The 14,075-nt window shown below is 42.6% G+C and overlaps 1 long non-coding RNA gene across 1 annotated transcript; it reads right to left on the reverse strand.

The window, feature by feature from the left end:
- Positions 1 to 1,026: 1,026 nt before the first annotated feature.
- On the reverse strand, positions 1,027 to 10,619 carry LOC109892105 (uncharacterized). Its single transcript, XR_002255564.2, has 3 exons — positions 10,571 to 10,619; positions 6,159 to 6,290; positions 1,027 to 2,383 (listed from the first exon to the last, which is right to left on the reverse strand). It is a non-coding gene; the product is annotated as an uncharacterized LOC109892105 (long non-coding RNA).
- Between the last annotated feature and the right edge of the window lie 3,456 nt (positions 10,620 to 14,075).

A 14,075-nucleotide genomic window follows, 5' to 3' on the forward strand; every position in this document is an offset into this window, starting at 1 on the left:
AGACTGCGCTCAGTCTTCAATATTTTATTCCGAAACTGCTGGTCCCTGTCTCTACAACTAGACATACGTCATGTAACTATTGTAAAGTTTAGAAATCTTAAACATGTCTGTATGTACTAACTAATAGGTGGAAGTGCAGTGTATACCACAACTGCTCACTCACTTTGCAACAAATTGCTATGACTATCTGAAGTTAGAGCCCCTAGGCCCAATACTGTAACTGTCCTCTAAGTGTTAAATTCTGAGTTTTCAACTGAAACGTAGTATAAATTGTTACAATTTTTGTCACATGCACAGAATAAAGTATGTGTAAAACAGTACAGTACATAACTTGTGAGCTCTTTTCCTATAATGCACAATAGATATAGTAAAATAGATAAGAAATAAAACAAGTGAAATGGAGAGAAGAAAAAAATGAAACACATGAATGCAGATATATACAGATTTATATACAGGTCGTGCAGTACCATTATTTCAATGTGCAGGGGTACTGGAGTGATTGAGGAAGACATTTACATGTAAACCAGTGTAAAAGTAGTATGCAGAAAAAAATATATATTTATGACTGAGGCCTGTGTGATATACTGTATCGGTTCTAAGTATGTGGATTTGTGTGTCAAATCAAAACATTTGAATCATTTAAGATGTATTTGTGCAGCACCTTGCATGTATAACTGAGAAAGGAGGGATGTGTCCAGTTCCAGTGGAAGGGATCGTGAAGCCACACTAAATAAATCAGTACTGTATTTTTTTAATTTTACCTTTATTTTACTAGGCAAGTCAGTTAAGAACAAATTCTTATTTTCAATGACGGCCTAGGAACAGTGGGTTAACTGCCTGTTCAGGGGCAGAACGACAGATTTTGTACCTTGTCAGCTCGGGGATTTAAACTTGCAACCTTTCGGTTACTAGTCCAATGCTCTAACCACTAGGCTACCCTGCCACCCCACTAGGCTACCCTGCCGCCCCACTGTATGATCGGCAGGAGAAAATGACAACTCAAATGAAATGCACAGAAATCAAACCTACTGTTTAATGTACTTTAATACATGAAGTGAAAATATTTGAGGTGAGAGTTTCTTACAGATTACTAAGGAATGTTGAGTATACCGTTTTGCCTATGTGCATTGGCAGGCTGCCCCATTCTGTCCCAAATCAGGGTAGTGGATCTCTCAGGGGAGGCATAGACATGACCATGACTTGACAGGTACTCTCCAACTGAGAGGGCCTTACTGGGACAGGGGTTCCTCAAACCAGCGGGGCTAATGGACTGGGGTCTCTGCAGCCCTCTGATGGAAGAGGCCTGAAATGATTCTCTCAGGGACTGGCGTACTGCTCCAGTCGCAGGGTCACTGGAGCTCAAGGTTTTGGCAGGGACAAATGAAGATTGCCCACCACTCCTAAGCTTGACTGAAGACGCACCTACTGTAGGAGGTAATAATACGTTTGGAAATATTATGGCCTACACATGTGTATGAAATAAAACCAAGTACAAAATTCAGTTCCTATGGATTTCTATACACTTGATGAGATACAATCAAATTTTATTGGTTGTGTACACATATTTTGCAGATGTTATCGCAGGTGCAGTGAAATGCTTCAGTTTCTAGCTCAAACAGTGCAGTAATACTTAATACACACAAATCCCCAAAATATCAGAATAAACAATGTCATAGTCCGGAATATAAATATATATGTACATGATGGTGTGTATAGACATTATGGTTTAGTATATGCTCTCCCTACTAAAATACTAACCCACCAGGTGGAGACCTGGTTCAACCTGCGATAGGGGTCAGGCGGGATGTGGGGTGGTTTGTGGGGAGCTGGCCATTAGCCTCCAGGATGCGGCTGTTCCTGACTGCCTGGAGGGAGTGGAGGCTGGTGCAAGTAGGTGGTAAATTCACGTTGGGCATGCTGCTTTTCAGCATCCTACAACCTACATCTGGGTCAACTCCCATTTCACATATACAATTGGTCAAACACACACAGCAGATAATGTTAAACTGGTAGTGTCAATTTGTTTTTGTTTTCAAGTAAAAGTCAATATGTGAATTTGTGTGGCAAATTGGATTTTCTATTCAGGTGCTCTTTTTACCTATGCTCCTTGCGAGTTTAAGCAGCTTAGATTGAGTGTTGGCCTGTCTGGGAGGCCTTTGCTGCTGTGACCAGGCTGGGCTATGGATCTGGATGACTGGCCCAATGGGGAGGGCCAGTAGTGGGGCAGCTGGCTGGGAGGAGGTGTGTATGCGACTGTGTCCTCCAGACTATACTTGTCGAACTCCAGATCACTAGCCATAATTACAAGGTGACAGCATGGCTGTACCAACACTCCTGAATGGTGTGGCAGCAGCAGGGATGGAGGAATAGTCCTGTCTTAAACCTTGGGAGAAGAAAAACACTGTCAAACACCCTCTTCACAAGTAAAGTAATTATGTATGGTATGTGGGTCATTCTTCAGCTCAGGTAATATTTCAGTCCCTCTGACTTTTTATAGAGAATTGGGTCACCAAAATCACATGTTAAAATATTTTGTATATACATTGAAATGTCCAATATAATGAATTGAAATAAATATAGCATTAATTTAAACTTTATTATTTAAAAAAATCATATGTTTTAACTGACACTGAGAATTGTGTCATGTCCCCCAGGCATTTCACTTAAATTTTACTTGGGAAATGTATGTTAAAATGTGCACATAATTAATAACTTTTGCCATTAATGCAAACATATATTTGTGTTCTTTTGTTGAGAAAGTATTTTTATCAAATAAATTCCTGATTATTGATTAAAATCACACAATTTAGCTCTGTCCCTCAGTCTACACTCAACTCCGTCACACCAAACAAACTGACAATAAAAATGGTCAGTCCACCCTTATGTGCCATCAGGAAGTGACATCTTCAACATCATGGTACAGAAACAGGCACGTAATCACATTTTTGTATATCTGTACTTTGTTGTTTTTTAAAGTAATTTGGGGATAGTTGAGTTGACCAACTCAACCCCATTACATGGAATAAAGATGGAAAACTAGTACATGTCAAAATTATACTTTAACCCATAAAAATATACAATCTATTAATTTCATGCACAAGATGTGGTCTCCTGTCCTTCACCACATGAGGAGCAAAGGCCATTCTGAGCCAAAAAACTCAACCCCCATCACACTCAACCCCACCACGTTTCATTGTAACGGGGTTGTAAACCTGTGACAGAGTTGAGTTATTTACTTTATTTATGAATATTGCATCTAAACAGATTAATTATTCAATATATTATACATTATTCATACTCACTTATGAAGCATGCTGTAATGTGTTCCAAACAAAAAATATATTGTAAGGCAGGTAGCCTAGTGTTAGGAGAGTTGTGCAAGGCTCTTAACTTCAGTTGTTCCTTTAAGTCGCTCTAGATCCTAAATTGACCCCTCCTGTCTCAGCCTCCAGTATTTATGCTGCAGTAGTTTATGTGTCGGGGGGCTAGGGTCAGTTTGTTATATCTGGAGTACTTCTCCTGTCCTATTCGGTGTCCTGTGTGAATCTAAGTGTGCGTTCTCTAATTCTCTCTTTCTTTCTCTCTCTCGGAGGACCTGAGCCCTAGGACCATGCCCCAGGACTACCTGACATGATGACTCCTTGCTGTCCCCAGTCCATCTGACCGTGCTGCTGCTCCAGTTTCAACTGTTCTGCCTTATTATTATACGACCATGCTGATCATTTATGAACATTTGAACATCTTGGCCATGTTATGTTATAATCTCCACCCGGCACAGCCAGAAGAGGACTGGCCACCCCACATAGCCTGGTTCCTCTCTAGGTTTCTTCCTTGGTTCTGGCCATTCTAGGGAGTTTTTCCTAGCCACCGTGCTTCTACACCTGCATTGCTTGCTGTTTGGGGTTTTAGGCTGGGTTTCTGTACAGCACTTTGAGATATCAGCTGATGTACGAAGGGCTATATAAATCAATTTGATTTGATTTGAAATTACTCAAGGATTACAGTGTATACATGTATATATTCTAAGAAGACAAAGGTAGTGTCGAGCACGTCAAAATGCTGACCCAGAAAAAAGGGCATAATACCTTGTGAGAGAGAGCGTCAGAGATGGCAACTTCCTGCTTTTCACAACAGAATTACACAAACATGGATTCAAAGCTGGTACATGGAACTTTTTGGAGTCAAGCCATAGAAAAGGGGCTCCTGATGGTGTGGGAGGAACGTTGAAGAGAACGGCAGACAGGTTGGTGGCTAAAGGCCGTGATATCAGTGATGCACAGGAGCTTTTACAAAGCCCTCCGTGAGACAAACACGTCAGGTTGGTGGCTAAAGGCCGTGATATCAGTGATGCACAGGAGCTTTTACAAAGCCCTCCGTGACACAAACACGTCAGGTTGGTGGCTAAAGGCCGTGATATCAGTGATGCACAGGAGCTTTTACAAAGCCCCCCGTGAGACAAACACGTCAGGTTGGTGGCTAAAGGCCGTGATATCAGTGATGCACAGGAGCTTTTACAAAGCCCTCCGTGAGACAAACACTTCAGTGAAGCTGTTCTTTATGAAGAGTGCTGATGTTGAACGTGCAATGGAGATGATGCCAAGCCCGATAATAGCGGTGCCCTCCACCATGAGAATACACCAGGTCATCACCCTTTCTCCTGATGTCTCGTGCTGTCAGCTGCCTTTGTTCAACAAAGGACCTAAACTTTACATGCTTTAACTCACAGCATTTCAGTTCCAGGCAGAAGGTCCTAGCTGCTCCAGAATAGCCAGCCAATGAGGAAAATCCACAACCCATGGACGAAATCCAGGTCTTCTTGAGCAGTGGTGTGTAGTGGAATATGAAGATTACCTTTATTCAGGCATCATCCTCGGCACGGATGAAATTAGTCTACAAGTGAAATGTATGCATTGTGTAGTACCAGATTTTTATGGCCTTCTTGAGACGACATCAACTGGTAGTTCGATGAAGTCCTTGAAATGATTCCATCCTCACAGCGTGTGACATCCCGCCACGTAGAGGTTGAGAGAGATGTGTGGGATACTCTCAGGAAGAAAACCACGAATGAATGAATATGGTGCTCCTGAGAAGGATAGTCATGCTGACACTAGTGCTGTAGTTACAGCTGTTCTAGCATTCTAGAACAGCCTGGGGCAGCAGGTAGCCTAGTGGTTAGAGTGTAACCGAAAGGTTGCTAGATCGAATCCCCGAGCTGACAAGGTATAAATCTGTTGTTCTGCCCCTGAACAAGTCAGTTAACCCACTGTTCCTAGGCCGTCATTGTAAATAAGAATTTGTTCTTAATTGACTTGGCTAGTTAAAGGTACAAATTAAAATTCTAAATGCCAGTTTGAAACAGTTTGATGATGAAACCTGTTGAATGTCATTAATTACCCTAATGCCTGATGTGTTTTTATTTATTTCGATATTTACTGCAGTTTGGTTAATAAAACCCAGATTATTCTAAATATATCTAATGTCCTTATTACATGGTTGCATACAATGAAATGCAATGTTTTGGGGTAAATCTTGGAGTGATTTTGATAGTAAACTAAACTAGTTTAAATGGAAACAGATATGTCTCTTTAACTCCGTTACAATATTCAACCCTGTCACCCTAGCCTCAACCCCGTCACATGACAATATTTGTTAAATAAAATGGAAAAGATGAATAAATATGAATTTAATGTTTTCTGAGCTCAGCCTGAAATGTTAAGGACAATCCCAAGAAGATTAGATTTATGTTAAAATTCTGAATTGAAAGCATAAAAAATAAAAAAATAAATTACGAGCCCACTGACACATAATGTGTCTATTTCAGGGTTAAATATAAGAAAATTCTGAGACTTTACATATATTTTATATTCATAATAATTTAATTGGTTTGGGGGACACAACTATCTTTTATAATCATATTCAGACAACTTCCATATTGAAGATAAACGGTGTCCATGTCAGACAAAATTTACAATAATAAAAGAGCCTTAATGCCTGAGGTGGGAAAATATTTTTTCTTGAAGGTTTAGTATGTACTTAATGTTGTGGGGTGTTCAGAAAATGCATTTATTCTAGTAAAAAAAAGTATATTTGTAAAAAATATTACCGCAGCCCAAGAATGACCTATGTATGAATCAAAATTAGACAGTTTCCACACTCACTCTTCTCCTGCATGAGAGCCATGACCTAGATGACAGTGAGGTCCTGCAGCCTGTAGCCCATGGTGATGGAGTCATCTGAGACACTTGGCTCATTCTCATCCATGCAGGGTGGTAAAATAGCATCATTGTTATCTGAAATACCAAAGCAATAGAGACACTGAGTAAATACAACCAGGACTATCTGGAATTGTAGTCGGTGGGAGTTACACTGCATTTGGAAAGTATTCAGACTTCTTTTCCATATTTTGTTAAGTTACAGCCATACTCTTAAATGGATTAAATTGTTTTTTTCCCCCTCATCAATCTACACACAATACCCCCCAAAAAGCTGAAATACTACATTTACATAAGTATTCAGAGCCTTTACTTAGTACTTTGCACCAGCATATGGTCTCACAAGGGGTCTGAGGATCTCATCTCGGTACCTAATGGCAGTCAGGCTACCTCTGGCGTGCACATGGAGGGCTGTGCGGCCCCCCAAAGAAATGCCACCCCACACCATGACTGACCCACCGCCAAACCGGTCATGCTGGAGGATGTTGCAGGCAGCAGAACGTTCTCCACGGGCGTCTCCAGACTCTGTCACATCTGTCACGCGCTCAGTGTGAACCTGCTTTCATCTGTGATGAGCACAGGGCACCAGTGGCGAATTTGCCAATCTTGGTGTTCTCTGGCAAATGCCAAACGTCCTGCACGGTGTTGGGCTGTAAGCACAACCCCCACCTGTGGACGTCGGGCCCTCATACCACCCTCACGGAGTCTGTTTCTGACCGTTTGAGCAAACACATGCACATTTGTGGCCTGCTGGAGATCATTTTGCAGGGCTCTGGCAGTGCTCCTCCTTGCACAAAGGCGGAGGTAGAGGTCCTGCTGCTGGGTTGTTGCCCTCCTACGGCCTCCTCCACGTCTCCTGATGTACTGGCCTGTCTCCTGGTAGCGCCTCCATGCTCTGGACACTACGCTGACAGACACAGCAAACCTTCTTGCCACAGCTCGCATTGATGTGCCATCCTGGATGAGCTGCACTACCTGAGCCACTTGTGTGGGTTGTAGACTCCGTCTCATGCTACCACTAGAGTGAAAGCACCGCCAGCATTCAAAAGTGACCAAAACATCAGCCAGGAAGCATAGAAACTGAGAAGTGGTCTGTGGTCCCCACCTGCAGAACCACTCCTTTATTGGGGGTGTCTTGCTAATTGCCTATAATTTCCACCTGTTGTCTATTCCATTTGCACAACAGCATGTGAAATTTATTGTCAATCAGTGTTGCTTCCGAAGTGGACAGTTTGATTTCACAGAAGTGTGATTGACTTGGAGTTACATTGTGTTGTTTAAGTGTTCCCTTAATTTTTTTGAGCAGTGTATATATATATTACACACACTCAGCAAAAAAAGAAACGTCCTCTCACTGTCAACTGCATTTATTTTCAGCAAACTTAACATGTGTAAATATTTGTATGAACATAACAAGACTCAACAACTAGGACATGAACTGAACAAGTTCCACAGACATGTGACTAACAGAAATTGAATGTGTCCCTGAACAAAGTGGGGGTGGGGGGGTCAAAATCAAAAGTAACAGTCAGTACCTGGTGTGGTCACCAGCTGCATTAAGTACTGCAGTGCACCTCCTCCTCATGGATTGCACCAGATTTGCCAGGTCTTGCTGTGAGATGTTACCTCACTCTTCCGCCAAGGCACCTGCAAGTTCCCAGACATTTCTGGGGGGAATGGCCCTAGCCCTCACCCTCCGATCCAACAGGTCCTAGACGTGCTCAAAGGAATTGAGATCTGGGCTCTTTGCTGGCCATGGCAAAACACTGACATTCCTGTCTTGCAGGAAATCACGCACAGAACGAGCAGTATGGCTGATGGAATTGTCATGCTGGAGGGTCATGTCAGGATGAGCCCGCAGGAAGGGTACCACATGAGGGAGGAGGATGTCTTCCCTGTAACGCACAGCGTTGAGATTGCCTGCAATGACAACAAGCTCAGTCCGATGATGCTGTGACACATAGCCCCAGACCATGACGGACCCTCCACCTCCAAATCGATCCCGCTCCAGAGTACAGGCCTCGGTGTAACGCTCAGTCCTTCGGCGATAAGCGCGAATGTGTTTTTGCCAGTCCTGTCTGGTCCAGCGACGATGGGTTTGTGCCCATAGGCGACGTTGTTGCCGGTGAGGTATGGTGAGGACCTGCCTTACAACCAGCCTACAAGCCCTCAGTCCAGCCTCTCTCAGCCTATTGCAGACAGTCTAAGCACTGATGGAGGGATTGTGCATTCATGTTGTAACTCGGGCAGTTGTTGTTGCCATCCTGTACCTGTCCTACAGATATGATGTTCGGATGTACTGATCCTGTGCAGGTGTTGTTACACGTGGTCTGCCACTGCCAGGACGATCAGCTGTCCGTCCTATCTCCCTGTAGCGCTGTCTTAGGCGTCTCACAGTTTGGACATTGCAATTTATTGCCCTGGCCACATCTGCAGTCCTCATGCCTCCTTGCAACATGCCTAAGGCACTTTCATGCAGATGAGCGGGGACCTTGAGCATCTTTCTTTTGGTGTTTTTCAGAGTCAGTAGAAAGGCCTCTTTAGTGTCCTAAGTTTTAAAAACTGTGACCTTAATTTCCTACTGTCTGTAAGCTGTTAAATCAAATGAAATGAATTTATATAGCCCTTCTTACATCAGCTGATGCCACAAAGTGCTGTACAGAAACCCAGCCTAAAACCTCAAACAGCAAGCAATGCAGGTGTAGAAGCACGGTGGCTAGGAAAAACTCCCTAGAAAAGCCAAAACCTAGGAAGAAACCTAGAGAGGAACCAGGCTATGAAGTGTGGCCAGTCCTCTTCTGGCTGTGCCGGGTGGAGAATATAACAGAACATGGCCAAGATGTTCAAATGTTCATAAATGACCAACATGGTGAAATAATAATAATCACAGTAGTTGTCGAGGGTGCAACAGGTTAGCACCTCAGGAGTAAATGTCAGTTGGCTTTTCATAGCCGATCATTAAGAGTATCTCTACCACTCCTGCTGTCTCTAGTAGAGGTCGACGGACTATGATTTTTCAACGCCGATACCGATTAATCGGACGATTTGTATTTATTTATTTGTAATAATGACAATTACAACAATACTGAATGAACACTTATTTTACCTTAATATAATACATCAATAAAATCAATTTAGCCTCCAATAAATAATAAAACATGTTCAATTTGGTGTAAATAATGCAAATGTGCAATATGTGCCATGTAAGAAAGCTAACGTTTAAGTTCCTTGCTCAGAACATGAGAACATATGAAAGCTGGTGGTTCCTTTTAACATGAGTCTTCAATATTCCCAGGTAAGAAGTTTTAGGTTGTAGTTATTATAGGAATTATAGGACTATTTCTCCCTATACCAGTTGTATTTCATATACCTTTGACTATTGGATGTTCTTATAGGCACTTTAGTATTGCCAGTGTAACAGTATAGCTTCCATCTCTCTCCTCGCCGCTACCCGGGCTCGAACCAGGAACACATCGATAACAGCCACCCTCGAAGCAGCGTTACCCATGCAGAGCAAGGGGAACAACTACTCCAAGTCTCAGAGCGAGTGACGTTTGAAACGCTATCAGCGTGCACCCCGCTAACTAGCTAGCCATTTCACATCGGTTACACCAGCCTAATCTCGGGAGTTGATAGGCTTGAAGTCATAAACTGCGCAATGCTTGAAGCATTGCGAAGAGCTGCTGGCAAAACGCACAAAAGTGTTGTTTGAATGAATGCGTACGAGCCTGCTGCTGCCCACCCCCGCTCAGTCAGACTGCCCTATCAAATCATAGACTTAATTATAACATAATAACACAAAGAAATACAAGCCTTAGGTCATTAATATGGTCAAATCCGGAAACTATCATTTCGAAAACAAAATGTTTCTTCTTTCAGTGAAATTACAGAACCGTTCTGTATTTTATCTAGTGGATGGCATCCCTAAGTCTAAATATTGCTGTTACATTGCACAACCTTCAATGTTATGTCATATTACGTAAAATTCTGGCAAATTAGTTCGCAATGAGGCCCAAACTGTTGCATATGCCCTGACTCTGCGTGCAATGAACGCAAGAGAAGTGACACAATTTCACCTGGTTAATATTGCCTGCTAACCTTTCTTTTAGCTAAATATGCAGGTTAAAAAAATATATACTTATGTGTATTGATTTTAAGAAAGGCATTGATGTTTATGGTTAGGTACACGTTGGAGCAACGGCAGTCCTTTTTCGCGAATGCGCACCGCATTGATTATATGCAACGCAGGACACGCTAGATAAACTAGTAATATCATCAACCATATGTAGTTATAAGTAGTGATTATGATTGATTGATTGTTTTTTATAAGATAAGATTAATGCTAGCTAGCAACTTACCTTGGCTTCTTACTGCATTGGCGTAACAGGCAGGCTCCTCGTGAGGCAGGTGGTTAGAGCGTTGGACTAGTTAACTGTAAGGTTGCAAGATTGAATCCCTGAGCTGACAAGGTAAAAATCTGTCGTTCTGCCCCTGAACAAGGCAGGTAACCCACCGTTCCTGGGCAGTCATTGAAAAAAAGAATGTGTTCTTAACTGACCTGCCTCGTTAAATAAAGTTGTAAAAAAAAATATTTAAAAAAGGCAAAATCGGTGTCCAAAAATACCGATTTCCAATTGAAATCGTCCCTAATTAATCGGCCATTCCGATTAATCGGTAGACCTCTAGTCTCTAGAGAGTTGAAAACAGCAGGTCTGGGGCAGGTAGCACGTCCGGTGAACAGGTCAGGGTTCCATAGCCGCAGGCAGAACAGTTGAAACTGGAGCAGCAGCACGGCCAGGTGGACTGGAGAACAGCAAGGAGTCATAATGCCAGGTAGTCCTGAGGCATGGTCCTAGGGCTCAGGTCCCCCGAGAGAGAGAGAAAGACAGAAAGAGAGAGAGAATTAGAGAACGCACACTTAGATTCACACAGGACACCGAATAGGACAGGAGAAATACTCCAGATATAACAGACTGACCCTAGCCGCCCGACACAAACTACTGCAGCATAAATACTGGAGGCTGAGACAGGAGGGGTCAGGAGACACTGTGGCCCCATCCGATGATACCCCCGGACAGGGCCAAACAGGCAGGATATAACCCCACCCACTTTGCCAAAGCACAGCCCCCACACCACTAGAGGGATATCTTCAACCACCAACTTACATCAACAACCAACTTACCATCCTGAGACAAGGCCGAGTATAGCCCACAAAGATCTCCGCCACGGCACAACCCAAGGGGGGCACCAACCCAGACAGGAAGACCACGTCAGTGACTCAACCCACTCAAGTGACGCACCCCTCCTAGGGGCGGCATGGAAGAGCACCAGTAAAGCCAGTGACTCAGCCCCTGTAATAGGGTTAGAGGCAGAGAATCCCAGTGGAGAGAGAGGAATCGGCCAGGCAGAGACAGCAAGGGCGGTTCGTTGCTCCAGTGCCTTTCCGTTCACCTTCACACTCCTGGGCCAGACTACACTCAATCATAGGACCTACTAAAGAGATGAGTCTTCAATAAAGACTTTAAAGTTGAGACCGAGTCTGCGTCTCTCACATGGGTAGGCAGACCATTCCATAAAAATGTAGCTCTATAGGAGAAAGTCTTGCCTCCAGATGTTTGCTTAGAAATTCTAGGGACAATTAGGAGGCCTGTGTCTTGTGACCGTACCGTACGTGTAGGTATGTACGGCAGGACCAAATCGGAAAGATAAGTAGGAGCAAGCCCATGTAATGCTTTGTAGGTTCGCAGTAAAACCTTGAAATCAGCCTTTGCCTTAACAGGAAGCCAGTGTGGGGAGGCTACCACTGGAGTAATATGATCAAAGTTTTTGGTTCTAGTCAGGATTCTAGCAGACGTATTTAGCACTAACTGAAGTTTATTTAGTGCTTTATCCTGGTAGCCGGAATGTAGAGCATTGCAGTAGTCTAACCTAGAAGTAACAAAAGCATGGATTAACTGTTCTGCATAATTTCTGGGCAGAAAATTAGATTTTTGCAATGTTACGTAGATGGAAAAAAGCTGTCCTTGAAACAGTCTTGATATGTTCGTCAAAAGAGAGATCAGGGTCCAGAGTAACGCAGAGGTCCTTCACAGTTTTATTTGAGACTGTACAACCATCAAGATTAATTTTCAGAATCAACAGAAGTGTCTTAGTGTCTCAATGACCGTTCCACAGGTGCATGTTCATTAATTGTTTATGGTTCATTGAACAAGCATGGGAAACCCTTTACAACGAAAATCTGTGAAGTTATTTGGATTTTTACAAATTAGACAGGGTCCTTAAAACGGGACGTTTCTTTTTTGCAGAGAAAAACACAGTTGAAGACGGAAGTTCTGGGATGTCCCCAATACACCTTAGCCAAATACATTTAAACTCAGTTTTTCACAATTCCTGACATGTAATCCTAGTAAAAATGCCCTATCTTAGGTCAGTTAGGATCACCACTTTATTTTAAGAATCTGAAATGTCATAATAATAGTAGAGAGAATGATTTATTTCAGCTTTTATTTCTTTCATCACATTCCCAGTGGGTCAGAGGTTTACATACACTCAATTAGTATTTGGTAGCATTGCCTTTATATTGTTTAACTTAGGTCAAAGGTTTTAGGTAGCCTTCCACAGCTTCCCACAATAAGTTGGGTGAATTTTGGCTTATTCCTTCTGACAAAGCTGGTGTAACTGAGTCAGGGCTTTGTGATTGCCATTCCAATACCTTGACTTTGTTGTCCTTAAACCATTTTGCCACAACTTTGGAAGTATGCTTGGGGTCATTGTCCATTTGGAAGACCCATTTGTGACCAAGCTTTAACTTCCTGACTGATGTCTTGAGATGTTGCATCAATATATCCACATAATTTTCCTACCTCATGATGCCATCTATTTTGTGAAGTGCACCAGTCTCTCTTGCAGCAAAGAACCCCCACAACATCATCCTGCCACCCGTGCTTCACGGTTGGGATGGTGTTCTTCAGCTTACAAGCGTCCCCCTTTTCCCTCTAAACATAACGATGGTCATTATCCCTTTTTCCTCCAAACATAACGATGGTCATTATGGCCAAACAGTTCTATTTGTGTTTCATCAGACCAGAGGACATTTCTCCCCAAAAAATACGATCTTTGTCCCCATGTGCAGTTGCAAACTGTCGTCTGGCTTTTTTATGGCGGTTTTGGAGCAATGGCTTCTTCCTTGCTGAGCGGCCTCTGATTTGCACTCTTAGCACCAAAGTACGTTCAATCTCTAGGAGACAGAATGAGTGTCCTTCCTGAGCGGTATGACAGCTGCGTGGTCCCATGGTGTTTATACTTGCGTACTATTGTTTGTACAGATGAACGTGGTACCTTCAGGCATTTGAAAATTGCTCCCAGGGATGAATCAGACTTCTGGGATGTCCAATATTTTTTGAGGTCTTGGCTGATTTCCCCATCAAGCAAAGAGGCACTGAGTTTGAAGGTAGGCCTTGAAATACAACCACAGGTACACCTCCAATTGACTCAAATGATGTCAATTAGCCTATCAGAAGCTTCTAAAGCCATAGCATCCTTTTTCTGTAATTCTTCAAGCGGTAAAAAAAAAAAAAAAGGCGCAGTCATAGTGTATGTAAACTTCTGACCCACTGGAATTGTGAAATAATCTGTCTGGAAACAATTGTTGGAAAAATTACTTGGGTCATGGAAAAAGTAGATATCCTAACCAACTTGCCAAAACTGTAGTTTGATAACAAGAAATTTGTGGAGTGGTTGGAAAAACTAATTTTAAATGACGCCAACATAACTATGTAAACTTCAACTGTAATTAAATATATACACACACACACTCCTTTTCTAACAATAGAAATTGCTAGCTACACATTTTATATGTATAAC

This window comes from Oncorhynchus kisutch, linkage group LG6 (assembly GCF_002021735.2).
Source record: "Oncorhynchus kisutch isolate 150728-3 linkage group LG6, Okis_V2, whole genome shotgun sequence".
Taxonomy (NCBI): Eukaryota; Metazoa; Chordata; class Actinopteri; order Salmoniformes; family Salmonidae; genus Oncorhynchus; species Oncorhynchus kisutch.